This window comes from Xiphophorus hellerii, chromosome 8, assembly GCF_003331165.1.
Source record: "Xiphophorus hellerii strain 12219 chromosome 8, Xiphophorus_hellerii-4.1, whole genome shotgun sequence".
NCBI lineage: Eukaryota > Metazoa > Chordata > Actinopteri > Cyprinodontiformes > Poeciliidae > Xiphophorus > Xiphophorus hellerii.
In genome coordinates this window covers 3,544,858-3,568,486 of record NC_045679.1, presented here as the reverse complement: position 1 = coordinate 3,568,486, position 23,629 = coordinate 3,544,858, and the positions used below count along the sequence as shown (strand labels likewise).

Below are 23,629 nucleotides of genomic sequence, written 5' to 3'. Positions count from 1 at the left end.
AACAGAAGAATGTCAGCGACAGAGGAGTTATCCAGCAGGGTAAAAGAAAGAGAAATTAAACAAGAATTTAATTGGTTGAATGTCATGAAGGATGCATTATTCAAATTCAAAAATACTTTATTTATCCCAAAGGAAAAAAAACATTTCAGGAGAAATTAAAAGTGGCCTGTCGATTTGGGTCGATTGGATCCAAATCAGGGGTTCTGATGCTGAAAATTAGAAACAATGCTTAACTACGCTAAAATATGGTCAGTATTTCATCAATATGCTGGTGATGTGTGGGGTATCACTGCATTGAACTAGCCTTCCACTTACTAAATTCAGTATGCTAGTGTGGCTAATATATCAGAAATGAACTAAAATGTTTATTTTAGCAGTAAAGCTAACTTTTTTCATGAGGGCTATTGCTATCATGTAGAGGATCTAGCATTTTGACGCTACCAGTAGCCTGTGGGGCTTCACTTGCATTATGACTAAGAGCGACTTACTCCAATTATTATGCTAACATTAGTGTATAAGCTAAAATTAGATTAAATATTAAGGTTAGCTTATGTTCTGTTGGTAGCATGTGAGGCTTTTGATAAATCTATTTTTTATGGATCCGAAGGGGAAATATTTCCAAAGAAATTTTAAAGTGTGTGTCAGTCAGACCTAAATTAGGGGTTGAGATGCTGAAAATTATCAAGATTAGCTAAAACATACTCAGGCACATGTTAGCAATATGGCAGTGGTATGTCGGGTCTCATTAGCATTACCACTCCATTTATTTTCAAGCTAAATTTTGCAAAAATTTTGATTGAATTTTTGAACAAATTTATTCTCCTAATTTTGACTAATTTCATGCGACATTTTTCTCAAAATATTATGACATTCTTATAATATTTCGACTTTATTGTAACGTAATATTAACATAATATGGATTTTTTAGCGTACAACTTTACTCTGGTAGTATTATGATTTTATTCTTGTGTTATTACTTTTTTCTCCAATATTACGACTTTATTTCGTAGTATTTTGACATTATAGTCATACGACTATTTTCTCATAATAATCACTATAGTCATAAGTGACTATATTCCCGTAATTTACTTTTTTTTTTAAATCTTAGCCTAGCTAATACTCAGTCATAAGAAATGTAGCTTATGATTAATTTTTTTTTCTGTTAAAAATCTGCCTGAAAAATCCATTCAACTTTTCCTTCCTTTAGTCGTTTTCAGAATAAATCAGACGTTTCGCCGGAAACGACTCAGAGGTCGGATGAGGTTGGATTTCCACTGGACCCTTCAATCGCCATGGCGACAGCAGGAAACCTGGCGTCAACGTCAGATCACAGCTTTTTAAGTGGAAAAACCAACATGGAGGCTTTATTGGCTCATCTTTCTCTGTTATTCCGTCGCCTTCATGTCACGAGGGGTCGGCCGGTCTTGACCTCGCGACCCCGGCGTTATTCAAAAGCTTTTGTGCGATGGCGGCCATTGTCCGGATGTCATCCTTCAAACAAAACGGCTGTTCACGGAACGCCGGAACAAAACGCAGCATCCTCGGCTGTCAAGCGCCCCGACAACAACTCGTTTTGTTTTTACCGTCGGGGGCGGAGGACTTCTCACCCCGGATCAAAGCCGGATCAAATATGGCGGCGGTCCCGGTCCCGACACGAGAGAGAGAGACAGACAGAGAGAGAGAGTGTGTGATTTGTTCATGAAAAGCCCTCTGTGGGCGAGCCAGCGTGGATAATTAGCGTGTACACAACTATGTCAGCCGACCTGTGATCTCTCCGTGTTCGTCTGGCGTGTGGAGCGCCATTGTGAGCTGAATGTGTGTGTGTGTGTGTTTGGGTGTGTGTGTGTGTGTGTTTATGTATGTGTGTGTGTGTGATATCAGAGTTCCTGTCTGTCTGGTTGTTGTCTCGTCTTCGTGTCAGCTCAGCGTCTTGATTTACGGTGGCGGCGGCGGCGGCTCTGCTAACAGCCGTTTACATTAAGCTAGCTGAAGGTGAGGGAAAGTTTGGAGTTCAGTTTCCTCAAGTGGTGTGTCCTTTCCTTCCTTCCTTCCTTTCTTCTTTTGCTTCCTTTCTACCTGAATGTCTTTTCCTCCTTCATTTTGTCTATTCTTTCCTTTTTGTAACTTTACTGTGTTGCATCCTACCTCCTTTCCTTTAGTCCTTCCTTCTTTTTTACCACATATTGTCCTTCATTGCTCTCTTCATTCCTTAGTTCCTTGCTTTGTTGCATCCTTTTTTCTTTCCTCTTGTCCATCCTTCTTTCTTTTTGGGTTTTTCTTTTTTTCTTATAATTATCTTTTTATAATTATCTTTACCTTGTTACATCCTATCTTCTTTCTTTTAGTCCTTCTTTCCTTTCAGTTTCATTTTTGCAGGTTTTTTTCTGAATTCTGTGCCGTAGAAACTTCTTCCTTCCATTCAGAGTTAATTTTAGTATTTTATAATTTCATATGATGGAGAATTTTGGTGAATTTTGTTACAGTAAAACTGAAAGAAAACTGTAAGTAAGACCTCTGTCCTCAAATCATTGTTTTCCATCTATGTTTTGTTTTCTGTTTTTTGTTTCCTGTTTTTTTGTTTTCTGGTTCTTTCGGTTGATTAAAACCTGATTTCCAGGAAGCTGTTTCAGACGGAGATAACAGCGAGGAGAGTTATCTGTGTTTGAAGTCCGGAGCGAGTCCCACGTTATCAGTGGAGACGCAAGTGGGGGGTCGTGACCTTATCGCAGCTCCTCTTCCTCCCTCTTCCTCAGACGGTCAATAAAAACTCAGCGGCCGACCCAAACAAAGAGGATCAGAGGAAATCCTCCGCAGCGGCTCGATGCGCCGCTCAGCGCCGTGCTTTGAACCGACGGGACACCCGGCAGCGCGCGGGAAGCCGATAACCGATGAAACGGTGGACGGCGGCGGCGGGACGGAGGCGTTATCGACCTGTGGGCGTCTTCTTCTTTGATTTATGGAAACCCGTTAAAAACACAGAGAGTTGGCACGCTTTGATTTCTCTAATCAGGATTCACATCTAATGGAGCCAAAATGTGTGAAAGTGACACAATCTAGAAGATCTACAGGCGCCGACGTGGCTTGGTGTCTTACTTCCTTTCTGTTTTCTGTCTGACGTGAAACCTTTAGACAGAACAGGGGAACAAGTTTTGTATCTCCTTAAAATGAGTTTCTGAAAGTTTCTCATTCTGATGAGTTTTGTATGCCATTATAGCAAAATAACGTCTTCTAATAGTGAATTTTCTCATTGTGCATCCCGTTATAACAAAAAACGTATTTTGACCAGTTTTGTATTCTGCTATAACATGAAAGTTTCTTATTTTGATGAGTTTTCCATCTCGTTACTACAGGAGTTTCTTGTTTTAACGAAGTTTCTCATTATTCCTTTCCTTCTGTGGCTACTTTTCGCCAGATGCTACATCCATTTAGAAGCTACCTATTGATCTGATCAATGATTGGTTAGCATCAATTACTGAGTGACTGGTGCTGCCAAATGAGAAGATGACTACTTACTAGCATTAGCCTTTTGACTAGTATATCAATATTAGCGCTACAATAAAGTCTAAGAAATTTTTCACTATAACCATAAACATGATATGATAAATTTGCACCTGTATCAGGCTCTCTGTCTGAATGAAGGAACATTTTAAACATTGTTTTATTTGGACCTAAGAATAGATTTTTATTTTGTCTATTTTTTATTTATAAATTAACCCAGCAGAGAATCAATGATCAACACTTAACCAACAGACGGTTGGATTATGATTCAGATTTTGATTGAAGACTTAAAATTTCTTGTACTGCTATTAAACAAAAACAAAACAAAAAAACAAAAACAAGATAATTTTATCAGCATATCTAAATTTCCATTAGTTACTTTGCTCATCTTGGGTGAAAATATTTGTATTTTTTATTCTGTAATGTATTTTGCGTTCCAGTCATTTCCTGTTGAAAATACATGAATTTACTCCTGGGCTCTGGCCCCCTCATGTTCACCCCTTGGCTCTGCCCCTGTGGGAAAAGTCTAAACATAAAAGTGACCCAGTGAATGATTACGTCGATGCTCATTTGGCACACAAGTGGTCATTTTCAGTGCACAACAAACATCTGCTTTGTCAAACTGGCTTCCAGACACAATGTGTGCCAAATGAAATTAAAAACATCAGTGCTCAAGCTGCCAAAGTGTCTTTTTTCCCCCTGAATCGTTAACAAATCTGGACGAATTGGATCACATCATCACTCTGATGTGGGCCGTGTTGTCCGCCTACTTCCAGCTCATGTCTTTGGTATTCGTCTTGCTGCCATTATTTGGGGATTTTTGAGGTTTAGTTTACCAGAGGTGGAAGAAATGCGTTATTTTCGCCCCAACACTCCTCCGTAATTCATGCCCTGTGTTTAGCCATGCGGTAACAGCCGTCATCTGTTTCAAAGTGTGTTGGGGAAGTCATTCAGTAACCCCTCAGCACATGTGACTCGTTAGCTAACACGGCTATTAGCTACGCTTAGTTTTTCCCTCTACCTCCCTGGAGAGAGGCGAAAAGTAAAAATGGAGGTCGCTTCCTGGCTGCCTGCAGTTTGAGTCTGTGACATTTTCATATCTGCTGATAGGAAGAGCAGGAGCATCTCCAGGAGTCACTCGGTCCGGGATGGGGTGAGATTTACAGCGACCCGACCGAATGGCCGCCATCATGGGGAAAAGATCCCGGGTTTACTGCTGAAGGAATGGCTGCTGGTTGCCAGATCAGTCAGTTCCAAGCATTTAAACACAATGTAAAACCTGCTATAGTTCAATAAAACTCATGTTAATAGAGCCACACAAACACACAAAGAAGAGTTCATTTCCACCAAAAAACTCGGAAAGTTTCTAGAAAAAATTTACATTTTGTAAAAGTTGAAAATGTGCTAGAAAAAAGCTCAAATATTGAGAATAACTAGAACATTTTCTAGTTACGAAAGGAGATGTTTCTAAGTGTAAAAAGTAGAAAAGAATTTTGAGATCAATTTCAGAAACATTTTAGAAAAAACGACGACATTTCTGAGCTCCAAAAGTAGAAAAACAAAGACATTTTGAGATTTTGTAAAAGTTTCACAGAAAATAACTTGGACATTTCTGAGTTTCAAAAGTCAAATATTTTCCACCTCGTAAAATCAGAAAATTTCCAAAAGTTGATTTTTTTTACTTTTGAAGCTCTGAATGGTTTCTTTTTTCCCCAGAAGATTTCTGAGATAAATCTCAAACGTTTTGAACTTTTTCTAGCAGACTTTTTAAATTTCATGGATTCTAGCAAATTCCTGGGATTATTCTCAAACTTTGCTTTTTTCTAAAACATTTTTATCTTTTCAAACTCAGAAATAAAAAAATTCTATAAAATTTATGAGATGAATCTCAAACTGTCCTATTTTTTCTAGCAAATTTTTGACTTTTCAAGCTCAGAAATCTTTTCTAGAAAAATTTTTTTTTGGCAGAAAATAAGTATCTCTCTCTTTATATATATATATATATAAATATATATATAAATATGTCTCAATATGTTATTTTAAATCAGAAAGTTGATGTAAGATTTTTGTTTTACTATCCCACTACATAGCTGCACTTGATTAGCCATTTACTAATCATTAACAATCTCAATGACATTTTATTAAACATTTTCTGCCTTCCTGCCACACAATAACAACTATTTTCCTCTGAAACCTTTATAAAAACCATTAATAAACCCTCAGCTGTTTTTTCCAGCCCAACTGGGTGAAAACCTGCCCAATCTGGCAACCCGGGATGTGTGGCAGGGGTCATGGTGAGACTCAGATTTATTTAGCCGGAGCTCCATGAGCTCAGGGCTCGTCCTGCATTTAGCTAATGGCCTGCTGTCGTAACGATCAACCAAGAGTTATGGCCGCTTTGTCTTTCTGCTGGTCCCACTTGGAGAGCTGCAGGTTTGGAGCTACTGCTGGGAATACTGGGAATTACCTGCTTTACTGGGATAAATTATTTAAGAATCAGAAGCCAAACAATATGTGAGGAAAACCCAAATAAAATCATGACACTCGGCTACATATTGATAAATGTTTTGTTAATTTAGATGAATCGGGGATGGAAAATTGGAATGAAAATGGAAAAAGTGCCGTAAAATTACAACAGTATTCTCATAATACTGTGATTTACCATAGTATTATGACTTTATTCCTGGAATATTATGACTTTATTGTCAACTTTCTCATATTATTACCACTTAGTTATTGTAATACGATTTTGTTCTTTATTTTTGTACGACTTCTCGTAATATGGCTTTATTCTCTGAATATTTCAACTTTATTTTCATGCAACTTCTCAACATTTTGACTTTGTTCTCTCGATATTATGACTGTATTTTTGTGCAACTTCTTCTAATTTTATCATTTCATTCTTGTAATTTCTGTATTTTGTCCTAATACTCAGTCGTCTGTTCAGGCGCATTTGAAAACAAGATCATTTTAAATTCTTTCACTGTCATTTTGTTAAGGTTTTTACCATAAACTTGCGATCAAATCCAGAAATCTCAGTAAATCTTGTCAGCTCACATTCTTCCAGGCTATAAAACCATAAAGTCTGTAATCCTGCGGCAGATTCCCAGGAACCAGAGTAACTATCATTTTCTGGATCTGGTAGCAGACGGCAGTGGCTGCATCTCTTGAGTTTATTTATTTGTGTGCGTTTGGCTCTGAGTGTTTGTTTAGGTAGAAAATCCCCGGCGGGGGAAGCGGAGTGTGTCAGGAGTTCCTCATCAGTGTTTGTGGAGCGGATTATGAGGGATAAGAGAGCGACACTCAGACAGAGAGAGAGTCCATTTACAAACAGCAGATGGGTTTCCTCCTCTTCCTCTTTGTTCTGCGCCTTCGTTTAGCGCTTTCATCCAGCGTGCCCGACCGTCCCGGCGCCGCCAGGCAGCGGCGGCTCCTCGGGGAGCGCGGCGGTGCCAACCCGGTGGTACCGCCGCGCTCCGTGGGACCACACACGCCTCTTCCGCCTCGTTAGCCGCGTTGCTCTGCGGCAGCTTCTGCAGCATTATTTGGATGCCTCCTGGCTTTCTGCAGAGACAGCTGCCCCGGCCTGCAGCTGCGCCGCGCGTCTGCAGAGCAGCTAAAGATTCTGCTGACAGAACTTCTCTTTTACTCTGAAATTACTTTATTTACAATACAAGTCTGGTTCAAATGTCTGGAGTCATTCCTGTTGTCAGCCAGATGTTATTGTTTGTTATTGAAGTGCTTTTCTAAACTTTAGCTACGTTCACACATCAGCCAAACAGAACCCAAATCTGACTGTTTCTGGTAGTCTGAACGGACCAATTACAATCTTTTTACCTCCCAGGAAATCTAGTTTGTGTCAGATGTGATCCAATAGTTTTCAAAGCCATTTCTAAGGCTGTTTTCAGACCTGATAGTCCAGTAAACTCGGTTCTGTTTGGGACCAAAGTTGCAACATTTGTTACATTTTCAGCTGCTGTGGTTCTGTTTCACTTTGAACTGTATTAAACCAATCAAACTAAATGAAAACCTGTTCCCCTCCTCGCCTGCGGAGGCGCTGCACCAAGAACCACTGAGGAAAACTACATGAAAACCTCTGAGCGCAACTTCCTTCTTTATGAAATGTAAATAAAAATGGAGTAGTGTCAGATTTTAGAGGTGGTAGGATTCCTCTTTAGTCATTTCTCTTGCTATCAGGACTGCTGCACTTGTTTTGGTTGGATTTACCCAGAATGCCCTGCGGTTTAGTCTGTTCACGCAGCAGGCAAATGCACCACATATCCAATTCTGACCCGTTCAGCCCCAAAAAATCCGATTTGTGCCACTTCCATTTGTGGAACTGTCCGATTGTTTTCAAATTGTCTGCAGTCTGAACAGTCATGTCTCTATTTATCCATGCAGCGCCCCCACAGGCCAGGAGGGGAACAGCTTTTCAAAGAGTTGGGTTCTTTTGACTCAGTGCAGTGTGAAAGCTGGAAATCTAACAGATGTTGCAACTTTGGTCGCCATCGAACCGAATCTACTAGTAAGAAAACAACCTTAATTCAGCTTCAGTCTTTAAAGGCATTTTTTGTAAAACTACAACCTTTTGTTGTTTAGCAAAGGCAAATGAGTGAAAGCGTAAAAAGTTTAAAACATGCAGAGTTTATCTATATAATACATTTATAACAACATCACAGGTAGAGAAAATGATACAACAGGAAATAAAATAACATTTTCTATAATTGGCAGAAAATACCAAAACCCTTTTCTTTCTAAGCCGGTGTGTTTGTTACGAGCTGACGGCTCCTTCTCCAGCGGGTTTTGTGTCGGCCTCCATGCCTGTGTGGACGTTTGGTGAAGAAAGGCCCGCCGCGCTCCTTCATGCTCCTTATCTCGTCGTCCATCAGCCTGTCGATGGTCCTCCACAGCTCACCTCGAGCTGTCAGGCCCGAATCAGGCCCAGCAGACCAGGAACAAATGGGTTTTGTCTGGCTCACACGAGGGAAGGAGATACGCTTGTCACGGCGACGGCGGCGGCTTCGCCCAAACCCTGCTGCCGTTTTTATCTGAGGAATGTGGGAAATGAGGGCGAAAAGAGGGGAAGGCCGGCGTTTCTGGGCGCTGACAGATTCCCTCTCTACGGCGACACCTTCTGCCGAGGATTAGCGCCTCGGCCGCCGCGCTTCGCCGCCAACCGCACATCGTTTCCCTGCTGCTGGTTTAACATCTCTGACGCAGAAAGATTCACAACGGAGGTCAAGTTTCAGACCAACACAGACTATAAATCCCTGCTTCACTGCAAAAACACAAAATCTTACCAACTAGTTTTGATCTAGTTTCTACTGCAAATAACTTAGTACACCTAAACTATGACAAAACTAACTAACTAGTAACTTTTCAGTAAGATGTAAGAGCTTGTTTTAAGTAAATAATTCATTAATATTGATGGAAAAGTTCTAGTTCATCTAGCAGTTTTATTACTAAGACATTTCTCACATATTATAAGAGAAATAGTTTAGTGAAACTCCAATATTTACTTAAAGAATCAGCATTATGTGTTTTCTAGGCACTTACTGCCATTTTATTTAGTTTTCTTCAGTTGTTATAAAAATGTATTTATTTCAGACACAAAGTAAAAACAAGAAAAAGAAAACAAGTTATTATGCCCTTCGACATGCAATTTTACATAATGTGTTAGAAAAGAAACAGGTGGAAGATAGAAGATGTTCTGATTTTCGTTCCCTTTAATAACCTACAAACAATAAAGTTTCTACAGATAAACTCTGAAATTATCCCCACAATAAATGGCACTTAAACCTCACATTCTCATTCTTAAATATTAAAATATTTATACATTTTCAATATCAGATACAGCATTTTTGGTCTTTGAGACAAATATGACTTAGAAGGAGTTTTACCTTGTAATTTAACGCCTTGAAATTGGGCTTCTGTCTCTTTAAGAAGCTCCTGCTCTATTTGAAGCTCCGCCTTCAGGAAGTCATCTCAACATGGCTCCTCTATTAACCCTTTAACAATGTTTATACCAGCATTTCACTAAGAAGTAGCTCATAAAATGAGCTAAGCAGATGTTTGCTAATTGCTGCTGGCTAGTCTGAAGGAGCTGAGTGGGGGAGGAGTTTTGTCCTCGGAGGCGGGGCTAAGTCCACCCAGGCATTTTGGACAGCCGAATGGCTGCCATGGAAATTAAATAATTTATAAAACATCCGTGAAAGAATCAAGGAAACACTACCGGTTTGTTTTTGATGAATGAAAAACATTATAACATGATGTAAAGATTAAAAACAATACGTAGATTTTCCAAAATACTGCCCTTTAAGCTGCTATATCTTGCTGAAAAGTTACTAATAAGTTAGTTTTCTATCATTACACATGTAGTTAGGTGTTGACATTGAAATCTAGGCCAAAAACTCTTGGTAAGGTTTAGTTTATAACTGCTGCTATCATTTGAATTTAAAGAGAGGAAGTCGAGTTGGACTGAACCTCCATTCATTACCGCGTCTCATTTCTGCTGTATTAAACTTCACAAGGCGTCTTAATATCACATATCAATATCAATATCACATTTGGGAGACGGCCAAACCTGAACCACATCCCACTTTTTCCCAGCAGTCTGAACGACCCAATTCTGATCTTTTCACACCTCAAAAATCTGATTTGAGCCTCTTCCACATGTGGAATCAAACTGAAAACAGATTTCAAAGCGTCTGAATGGACATAAATCTGCACCAGAAGAAGCAATCGGTGCAGATTTCTCTCTTTCCATGTTTCACTTTTATCACATTAAACCTCCACAAAACCTCGTAGTTTTCAACTTCTAAACTCACAAAACACATTTTGATGTTTCCCTGTGAAAGACGGCGGCTCAGTTTTGGTGTTTTTTATTGTATCTGCTTCTCCTTGAGTCGTTTTATTCTCGTTTCATCTTTCACCACCAGTTTGCAGCGACTTTCTAATAAAAACACAAAAACACGCTTGGGAAACATTTAGAAACTGTCAGTTTTAGCTAACCGGAGCAGTTTTTGGAGTGTTTGTTTGTAATTTATTGACTTCAGATTCAGATTTTTTTGTCGGAAGTGAAAAAAAACAACAAAACAAAACCGTATTAAGTAATAAACTGTAAATAAATTGGGCTGATTCTGCTGAAAGGATCCTCGCTGGCAGATTGCAACATGCGCTCACATTGTTTGGCATGGGGGTGTTGCAGCTTCTCTGCAGAGTGTTAATGAGAAGCAGATCTGCCTCCGAGGTGTGTGTGTGTGTGTGTGTGTGGGTGTGTGTGTGTGTGTGTGTGTGTGTGTAGCAGTCTCATCTCCGGTGTCAAAGAGAGAAAACACAAAGGTGAATATTTATTCCAAATGAGCGAAATTCCTCCTTATGGAGACGAATCTGGGGTGAGAAAACCCAGGAAGGACTTTCGCAATAAAAGAGCTGTGAAAAAAAATAAAAAGATTAGCTCCTGATTGGACGCTGTAGCTTTCATTTACATATTCAACATCCTCTTCAGTTTATGTTCTCGGTTATAAATGTTGTTAAATGTTTACAGAGTTTATGAAAACCAAGCTGATCTTTGTCTCCTGGTGACATTTTTGTTCTTAATTAAAAATCAGATTTGTAAATTAGCTCAAAGCAAACAGACCAAAATCATTTCTAAAGCTAGACTCTATGGAGCTACATCGGGGCCATAAAGCGTTTTGTAGTTTTGAACACAGCTAAGTTTGTTTTCTGCCTGGTTTGAAGCCAGATGAGTCCAGCTGGTTTCAGCCCTTCAGTTTCCTCCGTGTCTGATTGTCCTGCGTCCTGCCAGGAGGGAAACCGTGTGAGATCAAAACCGAAACCACAGACTGCGGGAAAACGACGCTGGCAATGCCAATTTAGAGTCTGAGATGGATGTTTGAGTTTTTAAGCCTTTTCAGGTCCTTCCTGTTACTTTAACTCACCATCAGACGGGCAGCGTACCTAGAAATGATGCCAGAGTAGGAGCAGCACTACTTCAACTTCGACCGTCCAAGAAATTACTACGAGTAAAAAAGTGTTTGGTAAAAAGTCTACCCAACTTGACCAAGATGTAAAGTTAAGTGGAAATTTTGGTATTTTAAGAACCAAAACGACAATAATTCATATAAGCAACAAAAAATAACAAAGTTCAGCAAAAGAAAAATTTCCAAATCGGTTTCTTTCAATAAAAACTTTATGAAACTTTAACATAAACTGCAGTTTTGTCTGTTTCTGGTGAATATTTGGTTAAAATTTTCACTTAGGAGTTCGTTTTAGTAAATAATTTCTTAATATTGGTGAAAAAGTTTTAGTTTCAGATTATAATGTGAATTTGGGGAAAATATCTTGTTATAAATTAAATTATCTGCCAACGGAAACAGAATTTTTAAAATCAATGTTAAGGAATTATTGACTTAAAAAAGCTCCCCTATTTTGCTGAAAGGTTATTTGTAAGTTAGTAAAACCAAAATACTTGGTAAGATTTTGTGTTTTTGCAGTGTACATTATAGTTTTGCTATAATCTGAAATAATACGAGTAATAAAATCCGTTTGCAGACCGAAGTGAATGAGTGAGCAAACTGAAAGGTCTTCCTGTGTTCAGAGGTAAAAAAAATGGAAGAGGCCAAAATCCCCAATGTCTGATAAGTGATAAAGGTCAACGAGGTCATTTACATTCTGCTCATGTGCCGCCTGTGAAACCTGCTTCACATCTGCTGCAGCGCTGAAAAGAGCAAATGCTGTTCCTCCCAATTAAGAGCCGTCGTCTCCTCAAACAAACACATCGGCGAGTCCGTCTGTTTCTGTTTCTGTTTGCACTGATGGATGTTTTATTAGAGCACAGGACGCTCGTCTTTACTTCCTGTTTTTAACACCAGATTAATCGTGGATTCGTGTGATTTCCAAACATTTTACTCAAGTAAGAGTTTTCAAAAACAGTAACTGTAACGGAGTTAATCTAACTAGTTGCTACCCAACTCTGCTGATTTCCAAGTGAATTTAAAAAAAGAAACCTGAATGTTGTAGAAATCGTGAGTTTAGTTTCATTCGTAGAGACGTTCCAGCTGATGTTCTTCAGCTCTTAGCGGGTCGGAGCCGTTTTTTCCCCGAGGCTGGTGTCTCATTTTTGGAAACAAGCACTCTAGTTGGGGGCCTCCAGCAGCCACACACACACACACACACACCCACACTCACACACCCATCTGTGTCCCGCAGCTCCGGGTCTCGTCACCTGACACCATCTGCATGCTAAGAGGGCCGTGAAAGCCTCTTCAGGCCGACCAGCACACACTGCAGGGCCCTCTGCGCCGTCCGGTGACAAGTGTGGTGGGACGAGAGCCAGAAGGCACGCAGGAATGCTGTGTGTGTGTGGGTGTGTGTGTGCGTGGGTGTGTGTGTGTGTGTTCCCTCACATATGAGCCAAGAATTGCTTCATCCAGCTTAATAAAGGAAGTTCTTGTTTGCAGACAGGTTTGTGCAGCTTTCTCAGCCTGTATCTACTGTTTCTGAACAGTAAACCGGATCTCCTTTTGCATCTTTTATATTTTACGTTTTTTTTTTTTTTTATTGCTGATGAAAATCCTCAGCATGGAGGCTCACATATTTACTATTTAATGCATTTCTTCTCATGATTGTAGGTTTGGAGCTCAGATAAACCATCAAACTGCAGGAACAGCATTAAAAGTTTAAACTGGTCAGATATCACCAAAATAAATCAATGTTTAGCTACAACTGCTAGCTAAAAAGGTCAGTTTTTTATAACCGTAAACTGTAATCATAAACATTAGTTCCACACAAACATTGTATTTAGTGGAAGCTAATGCTAAAGTGCTTCATAAACTCTATATTTAGTGACTAAACTTAAAACTTAGCTCCCATCTGATTTATGCTAATTTGGCCATATTTTATTTGTTTTAACCTACTTTTTGTTCTTATGTGTGACTTTTCACTCCGTAGATATTTACTAAATGTCTTTGTTTTGCTGTTGGTGTTGCTTTATAAATGAAGCTGAGTTGGATGAATGATTATTTTTATCATTTATCTCCAGTCATGGAGCAAAAACTTGAAGTTGTGGATATTAAAGAAGCTGCCAAACTTTATTTTATAACTTTATTTGATTTGTAAACATGAACAATTCATCCTTTTACACCAATCAGCTGTTAAGAATAAGCTGCTGTTTTGGTGAAAAAGGTTCTTATTTTCATTCTGTGGGATCACAGCTGGTTCCTCTAGCTAGCGTAGCTTTGGGTCTGGACACGTTTCACACATAAAGCCACAGAGACTCACACACCTGTGTGAACACGGGTCGGGTCAGAGCCATTTGTATTACCTGAGTGATGATCGCCGGGCTGTCAGGGCAGGAAAAAGGCGGATTACCCGCCTGCAGGGCGTGGATCGGGTTTCCATCCTCAGCTAGCGCCTAGCGACGGAGGCGAGGCGCACTATGTGCCCCGCAGGTGTTAAACTGAGACCTCTACTCAACCGGGACGACCCGGTTCTACGACTGGACCGGTGGAACATAAGAGATGACTTCCTATTTGGGTTTCTACGGGTTGAGTTGGAAACGCTTGATGTGGAAAAATGAAACAGTTTGTTGAAACAAAAGTACAAGACAGCTGTTACACGGTCAGTTAGTTCACTAATGGGCATCAAAATGGTTGATAACTCATGAAACCCAGATTATTTCAGCAGGGATTGGAGTTTAATCTCAGATTTTCCTGTAATGTATCAAAGAGGATTTTATTTAACATGAAGTTGCATCACAGTTTGTGTTACCATTCTGAATAGAGCTTGTATACTGGAATCAGTGCTGTGAAGTTCACAGAGTTCGGCTTCATCCTGTCAGAGTTTTTCACTTTTCATACAAATAACATAGAAATGTTGCAATCTAGATTGAAACAACCTTCTTTTTTGTCGATCTGTTCTACTCAGGACTCATCGATTAAAGTAGCTTTAGCTTCAAATTCTGTAAATAAAATCTATAAATATTTCAAAACATTGGATTAGTAGACAGGATTTTTTTAGTGACAGATTTACAAGTATTCAGTAAAGTAATGCTGTTACTACAGTTTGTGCAATAAAATTATTGTTTTTTTCTTATTTATAATAGGAATTGAATTATTTTCTGAAGTGGTTAAATTAACCAGGCAATTTTTTATCAAAAATAATCGATTGTTAAAATAATTTAGTTCGAATCCTATTTAAAAAAAGGTTTTATAATAAATACTAGCTAATCATCTGCATATAATATAACATGGAATTCTGCTGTCATGGTAACAATTTGGTGTAAAATGATGATTTGAAGGCGAAGAAGCTCCTTTTAGCTTTGGGTTTTGTTTAGGGAAAACTCAGCACATGGTTGAGGTGTTTGGCAAATATTCCTCCCAGCGACGGGGAAACAAAGAGGGCAGTAACTGCCCACAGCTGGCCAGGGCCCCTCACAGGGTTAATATGGCCGCCCTCCCAATTATGTTTGTATGACAGTTTTCATCAAAGTGCTTAACAAGTCCTGTGAAAGCAGGAGAAAATAGTCCATTTGAGAAACGATGGCACTGAAAGACTTGGGCATGTTTAACAGTGAGGTCTCTGTTGAGAAATGGTTTCAACTGTGTATTTATTTCTACAGCCAGGAATGTTCGCCGCTTTGATTCGCTTTAATTAAAACCAAACAGCGTCGTGTGGAAAACATGAAGTGCGTCCAAATGTTTGCGTCTGTGCGGTTGTTAGCTGCTGAAAGCCGCCCTGTGCGGGTAATTGGCTGTTGTTCGGAGCGTAAACAGCATCTGAGGCGCGTTGAGCACGTGAAGTGCTTTCTGTGAGGGTAAAATATGTGTGTGTGTCGATTGATGTCGGTAATTTTTAAACACTCTGACTCCAAAATGGACTCAAATATCCAGCCATTCTCCACATTATGATCATTTTAGCATAAAACACCAAATAATTATCGTGTGATATGGTAAAATATTGTAAAATTTCTCTTTAAAAGTGTAAATATTATTAAAACTCTTTGACTTGGGCCGACAGGTGGCACCATGTGCTTTCAACAAGGGCCAAAAACCAAAACCAATCCTCCCAAAATAACCTTATTCTCACATTAAAGACAAACCATTTAACATTTAAACTTTTGCCAGTAGTGATAATTACTAAACTTTATTTATAAGAATTGCAAAACATATTTGAAATTTAAGAACATTTTAACCCCAGAATTTAAATGTTAAATGTTTTTATAAATGCTGAAAGCAGTGGATGGAAAGGATCTCCTGCAGCAGTCAGTATCACAGCAGATGTGAAGAAGCCTCTGACTGAAGACACTTTGTTGTTTTATGATAGTCTTATAAAGAGGATTTGTAGGGTTTTTCGTAACATATTTGCCAAAACTATAGTTTCCAAGCTAAATATTTCACTCAGAATTGATTATTTAGCTAATATGCTAATTCAATTTCAGGTAACCGGAAGTGGACTGTCAAAATAAAAGCTGGGTTTTGCATTACTAATGTCTACATGACTATGTTTTAAGCTGAATTGCTGTAGAAACAACAATAAAGGGAAGTCAGTTAGAGGTTCTCAAAACACAGCTTTTATTTTGATAGTCCACTTCTGGTTACCAGCAATTAAATATTTAGTTTGGAATCTAAAAATTTAGCTTGCTAACTAAATATGTAGCTTCAAAACAAAATACGTAGCTAACTAACTAAATACTTAGATGCTAAATATTTGCTTGCTAACTAAATATTAAGATTAGTGCTAAAAATTTAGCTTGCTAGCTAAATGTGAAAAAAGATGTTTGTTTTTTTAATCTTATATGCAATATGTTTATATTTTTGTACATTTTTGGCTTAATTTCTACTCTGTATTTGTTGTTTTTTCAGCAATTGGCCTGTTTTTATGAGTCAATGTCCCCAGTTAATAATTAATCAATTTCTAAATTGGTTGACTATTATTTTAATAATCAATGAATAATGCCTACATGTCATCTTGCATGTAATATATTTGTGAGTACTTTTGATTTAAAAGTTGTGGTTTTGTCTTAATTTATTCTTGAATTATTGTTAGAGGGCCGCAAAAAGATCAGTTAAGGGGCCACAAATGGCCCACAGCCCCTACTTTGAACATCCCTGGTTTGGATATTTAGCTATATTTTTAAAGGAAATAATTCAGACGATCCCAGTCTGCTTGATCAAACCAATGTTTCCGTCTGGATGGAAGTGAATCCTGCATCATTAAAGGACTCAGATTTATCGAGGTTCTGGCCCTGCGGCATCGATTGGGCTCAAAGTCGTCTCAGAACTCTGGTAATTGTGAAGGAAATCAAACCTGCGGCTGTTTTGTTAACCGGATGGTCTCTCCCACCACTAATCTCCCTCATCCTCCGGCTTCAGCCACTAAAGGACAGGAAGGATGGGACATTAAGAGCCGAAGAAGAGAAAGTCGTAAAAAATAATGACGACGTGTTCTGGCGAGCGGCTGAGAGGTCCAGTTATGTGGCTTCGCTCCCATCACATGAAGACGCTCGTATCTTTTTACAGCGATGCTAATGGTTATGGACCAAAATGAAAACGATGGCGGTGCTCTTTGCCTTCCCCACTAACGGGATGTCGGACGTCAGAGAGCGAGCTGCTAACAGCGCCAGCGGAGGGGAGAGCGCCGGACCGGAGGAGGGTCCAGGTCCAGCTTAGCGGTGCTCTACGTCTCCCTGGGGGGCCGCGGGGGGTGAAAAATGAGAACATCGTCATTCAATGGAGGGGAGTGTATTTATATAGCCTCACAACCCCAGGACTTAGTCCATTTAATGTGAGCTTAGTCCCTTTTGAGATCCGTTTTTCTTTTAAATCTGTCATTTTAACATTTTTTCATTCTGTTTTTCACTTTTTTATGTTTTTTTGTAAAACCTTCTACGTCCCACCACAGGAACATCTGATTATTTCTGTACTGGACTATTAAAACTAATGTTTTCTGGTGCATCATATTTTATTTTAGAATGCATTTCTGAGGTCAGACACTGATGTTGGATGAGGAGCCTCTTTTTTTCTTTTAAATCTTTCATTTTCTATTTTGGTCTAAGAAACTCAGAAATTTCTAAATTAATTTCAGACATTTTTCAGAAAAAAACAAGGAAATTCTCTGAGATTGAAAGGTCACAAATTAGAAAAAAAACTGAAAGTTTTAGTTGAATTTCAGAAATTTTCTAGAAAAAGCAAGGATTCTGAAAATTTGTGAGTTTTTGACTTTTGGAAAATCTTTTGAGCTAAAATTTTCCTTTTCTCTTCTGATATTATGTCCAATTTCTGAGTTTTTTTCCTCACAATTTTATGATTCCTGGAGCTCAGAATTTCCTTGTTTTTCTTCTTGAAAATTTCTGAAATAAATCTAAAAGTGTTCTGAAATTTTTCAGACAAATTTACGACTTTTTGAGCTTAGACATCTTCTTTATTTTTTTTTGATAATTTCTGAAATAAATCTAAATTTTTTTTAAAAAACAAATTTATGACCTATCAAGATCAGAGAATTTCCTTGTTTTCTCTTGAAAATGTTTGAATTTTTTAGCAGAAATTTACACCATTTTTCTATCTTTATTGGCTCTGCTACAGTGTTATATCTCTCTCTGTTAAACTGAATTGTTCTGGACTTAAATTGAATTTGTTTGCTTGATGCTACATTAATTGGGGAAAAGCTGAACTGGGATGAATAATCCCATGTTTTGTTAAATTTTCTGTCTTACTTTCCGAGGCGATAATTGCGTCACCAGGAAGAAAGAGAAGAAAAAGAGTAGTTAGCCTGAACAGCAGGCTTGTATCTGCACTTCCAATAACAATTACATGAAGTGTTGTGTTAAATGAGGGGTCCGCGGTTCAGGGGCCGGGGCTAATCGCTGCGGTCTGCACCCTAAAATACGGCGATAATGACAGGATTTAGCTGTAATTTAACCCAGACGCTGGTGCAGCAGAGGTGCAATGTGCCTGGAAACAGAAATAAAACCAAACTTTCAGCTGTGAGGTCGTCAGGAAAAGAGACACACATCTGTCTGGATGCCGCCGGCGGCGAGGCGATCCATCAGCGCCGCCTCTGTTCCTCCTCTACGGCGCTATACATCATCACATCCACGCCGTAAATCCTTCTTCAAACCGACACGAAGCCGCCTGCATGTGGTTCTTATCCAGCGAGTTTCCCGGGTTCAGCCGAGGTAGCCGTCCCCGCAGCGCTAACTGGGGATCCGACTCCAGGTACGGCGTTTTCTGTGGGAAGGATGGGAGCTTTATGCGGATGGAAGGAATGTTTGTTTTAATGCTGATCAGCTGTTGGAAAGCAGCAACGGAAAACAGTTTGTTTCATCCAGAGCCACATTTCTGCTTCTCTCTGCGGCCATTTTGGTCAGAATACCAGGAGATTTTCATTGCAAAGGGTAAAAGCCACAAATTTAAATTCAAAATGCAAAAATGAGAATTGCTGCAGATGATTTTACTTTGTTTTGTGCCATGAATTTATTATTACTCTTGACTTGTAGACAGGGGCCAAACAAAATCATTTCAAGGGCCACAAATGGCCCCCGTCCCACACTTTGAACACCTTTAAGGTAGACTTTTTAAGCACAGTTGGACTCATTGTTGAATTTGACTAAATATTTACCTGAAAACTGAACCATAACAGTTTTTGCGCAGGCTTTTATTTTGTTAATTTAGTTAAATATGACCGCATTTTTGTAGTTTGATCCAATTTTATACTTTTATTCAAAAATTGATTAAAAGATCTCAACAACAGAACATGAATGAAAACGTTGTGTAAAAAATCCTTGACATTCTTAGTGAGTAAGCTAACGCTAGCTCCAAGGTCGTCACCAAAAACATCTGATTCCCAAGACAAAAACGTCAAAAACAAAGTCAAACAGTGGAAAAATAATATTCAAAACAAACAGTATGGTTGCAACCTCCAGGAGCTAACAGCTAGCACACAGCGCTAGCATAAGCAGAAGGAATGATGCTAGCTACTGCTAGCAAAACAACTCAGCATCATATGACCAGAATAAAGTTGTAATAATATGAATAAAAGCTGAACTGAATAGCAGAAAATGTCTTGATGAATGTTGTAAAGCTAAATTATTTATTGCATTGAACATTAAAAATGATAATAAATTACAGCATATCAGTCAGGGGAAGAATTAGTCGTAAAAGTTTATGTTTGTCCCTCATTTCCTGCCATAATTTCAGCTCCAGCTCTCTCTCTCTCTCTCTGTGTGAATTATCATCAGCTGCTTCAAAGCTTCTATCTGTTGGGAAACGTTTCATTTTCACTGAAGTTTCCAAACGACGGGCCGTTATCGGCGGAGTCCTCCGGCGGGTGCAGACGTAATATACAGCCTTTGAAACCGGGCCCGGACTTCTGAAGGTGTGAATCTGAGCGGCGGCCCGATGAAGGCGGCTCTGGTTTGGAGCTGATGGACGAGACTCTGACAGGGAACCGGGGCGAGGGATTGAGCGGGCCAGGTGGCGCGGAGCGGCCTGGCATGCTGGGAACGCGCCGCCTGCCGCTAAATTTAGCCGCTTTACACGATGCTGCGGCTTTTTCTGGGTCCAAGGGACAGACGACCCAAAACCCGTCCTCCAGTAAGAGCAAAGAAGCTTTTGGTAAAAAGTTACTCAAGTACTGAGTAACTGATCAAATTATCAATAATGTTGCATTTAAACATGACGTCATCAGATGGACCAAAACATAAAGTTCAGTGGAAATATTTGGATTTTAAGGACCAAAATGAGAATAATTCATATAAGTTACAAAAATAACAAAATGAGGCAAAATTAAATTTTTCCAAATCATGTTAATTTCAATAAAAAACTTATGAAACTTAAGCAAAAGCTGCGTGTGTGTCTGGTGAATGTTTTGTTTTTCATTCAGTGGGTAGAAAATCCTGAAATTTTACTCAAGTAAGAGCAGAAATACTTAATAATAAAATTACTCAAAGTACATCTTAGTAAAAATACTCCTAAAAGAACATTTTTCAGAAAAGTTACTCAAATAAATGTAACTGAGTAAATTAAGTAGTTGTCTGATTCTCCCAGTCTGAGTCACATTTAGCTCCTCAATCGGTCAATACTTCCAATTTTTAACTTTTAATTATTTAAAGCGTCACATTTAATAAATTAAAGTCATTTATAAAATTGTAGCCGCTGCTGCTGCTGCAGCGGAAAAACTGTTAACTAACTGAAACCTGGAGATGTTATTAATTTACTTCACAGCAAAGGTAAAAAAAAAAAAAAAACGTACAAAAACTGTTAAATAACTCAAAACCATTTTCCCTCTCCGTCGGTTACGCTACGCACAGGCTCGTTGCCATAGAAACTGATAACAGCGCCACCAAGTGTGTCAGGATTCGACACCAAAACAGAATCCAGCCACAGAACAGAACATTCAGTCTGTTACAGTTTTATGTTTTTAGGCTTGTTGTTAATAAGTGATTGTTGTGGCAGATTAGCTGCTATTAGCTAAGCTAACACTGTCGTAATAATGCGAATAATGTCACGATAATACGGGACAAAAGTCGTAAAGATACGAGAATAAAGTCAATATTACCAGAATAATACAACAGTCGAAATAACACAAGAACTAAAACAGTAATAAAATATTAAAAAGATGAATGTTGTGAAGTTAAACTTTAGACTGACTTTAACATTAAGCTCTAAATTGAACTTAAAGCGAAATGGAAGGAAAAAGTTTTGGTTAAATACGGATCTGTGTTGTACATCTAATGAAGAATTAAGAATTTTAATTATGTGGCTTTAATCAAATTTGGAGGCCTAATGTTGCGACAAACTCTTTCTCCATTAGCTGTTTTAATTAGCATTAATCCAGAATGTCGTTTTCTATTGTTTCCTTGTAATTTGCAGAGTTGTAAAAACTAAAGTTTTCCAGGGAATTAGCAAAATAAAAGCCTTTCAGAAGCTTTTCTCTGGCTTTTTTATCCAACAGAAGATGAGAACCAGCAGGGAGAGCTGGTGTTTCTCTCCCTGTTGTTCAGCGATGGGAGCTGGAGATGCTCCGGGCCTGTTGAGACATCGTGTGTGAAACTGGGCCAAACAAATAAACTGGGAGCAGAGTGGTTTCATGCGCAGACCGCCCAGCTCACGTACTGGACCAGTGGGAGCTTTAAATCAAACATCTTCCCTCAGTTTCGGCTCACATCATTTCACCTCCTCCGCTTTTTTCACTCCGACTCGTCTGGTTTTTCAGAGTCGATCCGCTCTCACGCTTCAGTCCCAGAACAGGGCCGTAGAAAGCCGATTGGGGGCCCGAAGGCCCCCAGACAGAAATGACCACTAATTCTTTTCTCTTCATTTCTATGACAGAGAACTAGAGTTATAGAGAGAAAATAACTGGAATAAAGTCATAATATTATGATTTTATTCTTGCAATATAACAACTTTATTCTCTATTATAATAGAAAATTAATTATTACATGACAATAATATAACACTATATTATCAAAATATTATATCATATTAAAGTTTATCATCATAAACTGTATTATCATAACATTAATAACAATGTAATCATATCTTAATATTATGAATAAAGTTATAATAATACTTTATTCTTGTAATATTATGAATTGATTCTCAATATATGATTTATTTCTCATTATTTCGACTTTATCCTTTCAATATTATTATTTTTTCTTACAAAATAATTATTTTATTCTGAAAATATGACTTTATGCTCACATTTTTGTCTTTATTCGTGTAATATTACAACGTCATAATGTGACTTTATTCTTCTAATTTCATTTTTCTTTTCTTTTTATTTGGATGGACCTTTTACTCCTACTACTAATTACAAGAATAAACTCTTAGAAGAATAAAGTGATAATATTTAGAGAATAAAGTTGTAATTTTATGACTTTTTACTGCAGCTTTAAACTCTGTTATGTCAGAAATCCCTGGAGTTTCCCCTGAAGAAGATTCTTATTTTTCTGAATCACATTTATTACTTTTGCACATCTTACATCTGATCAGACTTTCTAGTTAAATATATAAATATAAATAATTTAAAAAAGCCTGAATATGTTTGGTTCTCCGTGTGAAGCGTGTTGTGGGCGGAGCTTCGCTACGGTTGAATTGAACCGTTTTTCCAGGTTTTCGCCGACTTCAGATCGCCTGTAGGTGTGTGGGAGACCTCACTAGTGGATAAGTGTGTGTGCACGTGTGTGTGTGTGTGTGTGTGTGGGGGTGTGTGTGTGTGTGGGCGTGGGTGGGTGTGCGCGTGTGTGTGTGTGAAAGCCTCTCTGCTTTGTCACAGCCGGTGATTGAGTCCAGACGTTGTGGGTTCCTCTCTGCCCCCGGTTTTTCGGAGTTCAGAGTGCGGCGGCCCCGGGCGCGCGGGGCTGCGGCTCCCCGGGGTCCAGTAAAGCGATAGGGCCGCGCGGGGGGGCCGGCTCGCCCCCGGGGATGGAGGTCAAAGGTCAGACTTTGGGCTCTGCGGGGCCGTGTTAGCCAAACACGCTTCAGGTGGGGCCTTCCTGCTGCTGAAACATCTGGGTCTCCGAGTCTTCCTGCTCCTCTTAGGAGCCAAAGTTTATGTTTTTAGAATAAAGTCGAAGAGTCAAAACCAATTATTGGTTTTAAAAAAACTGATTTCCTAATAGATTTATTTTACTTTTTCCTTTGGTAAATATTTAATGTTGACACAAATGTTCCTAAAAGCAAGAGATGGACGAGTCAGGTTTTTACCCACCAACACGAACGGCAACGTTTTACACATTAAACACAAACTGTGAACATTTTGAGAATAAAGTCATAAAATTAGCAGAATAAAGACACAATGTGACCAAAATAAAGTCGTAAAATTACAAGAAAAAAGTTGTTTTAATGAGAAAATCTTTGATACAGTCATCAGGATCTGGCCTGACCTGCTCAGAAAGTTTGTTCTCCGTAATCGTTTCAAAATCCTGCGATTGATAATAATTAAATTCTGGTGTGTTAAGAGAAATATTACAGTAAATTAATATAAAGTACTCCTGTATTTGTAAAACTGAAACCAAAATATAACTTCACAAGATTCTGAACTTTCCTCATTTTTTAGGTTTTAATTATATTTTAAGTTTTCATAAAATAGTTCTGTTATTCTTGCATCATTTTGACTTTGCTCTCGT

General features: G+C 38.7%; 1 protein-coding gene across 2 annotated transcripts in view; it reads left to right on the top strand.

Annotated features, from left to right (window-relative positions):
• Nucleotides 1-23,629, top strand: part of LOC116724585 (ephrin-A5b-like) — an 89,188-nt gene that overhangs the window by 36,318 nt on the left and 29,241 nt on the right. The gene's annotated exons all lie outside the window — the stretch shown is intronic.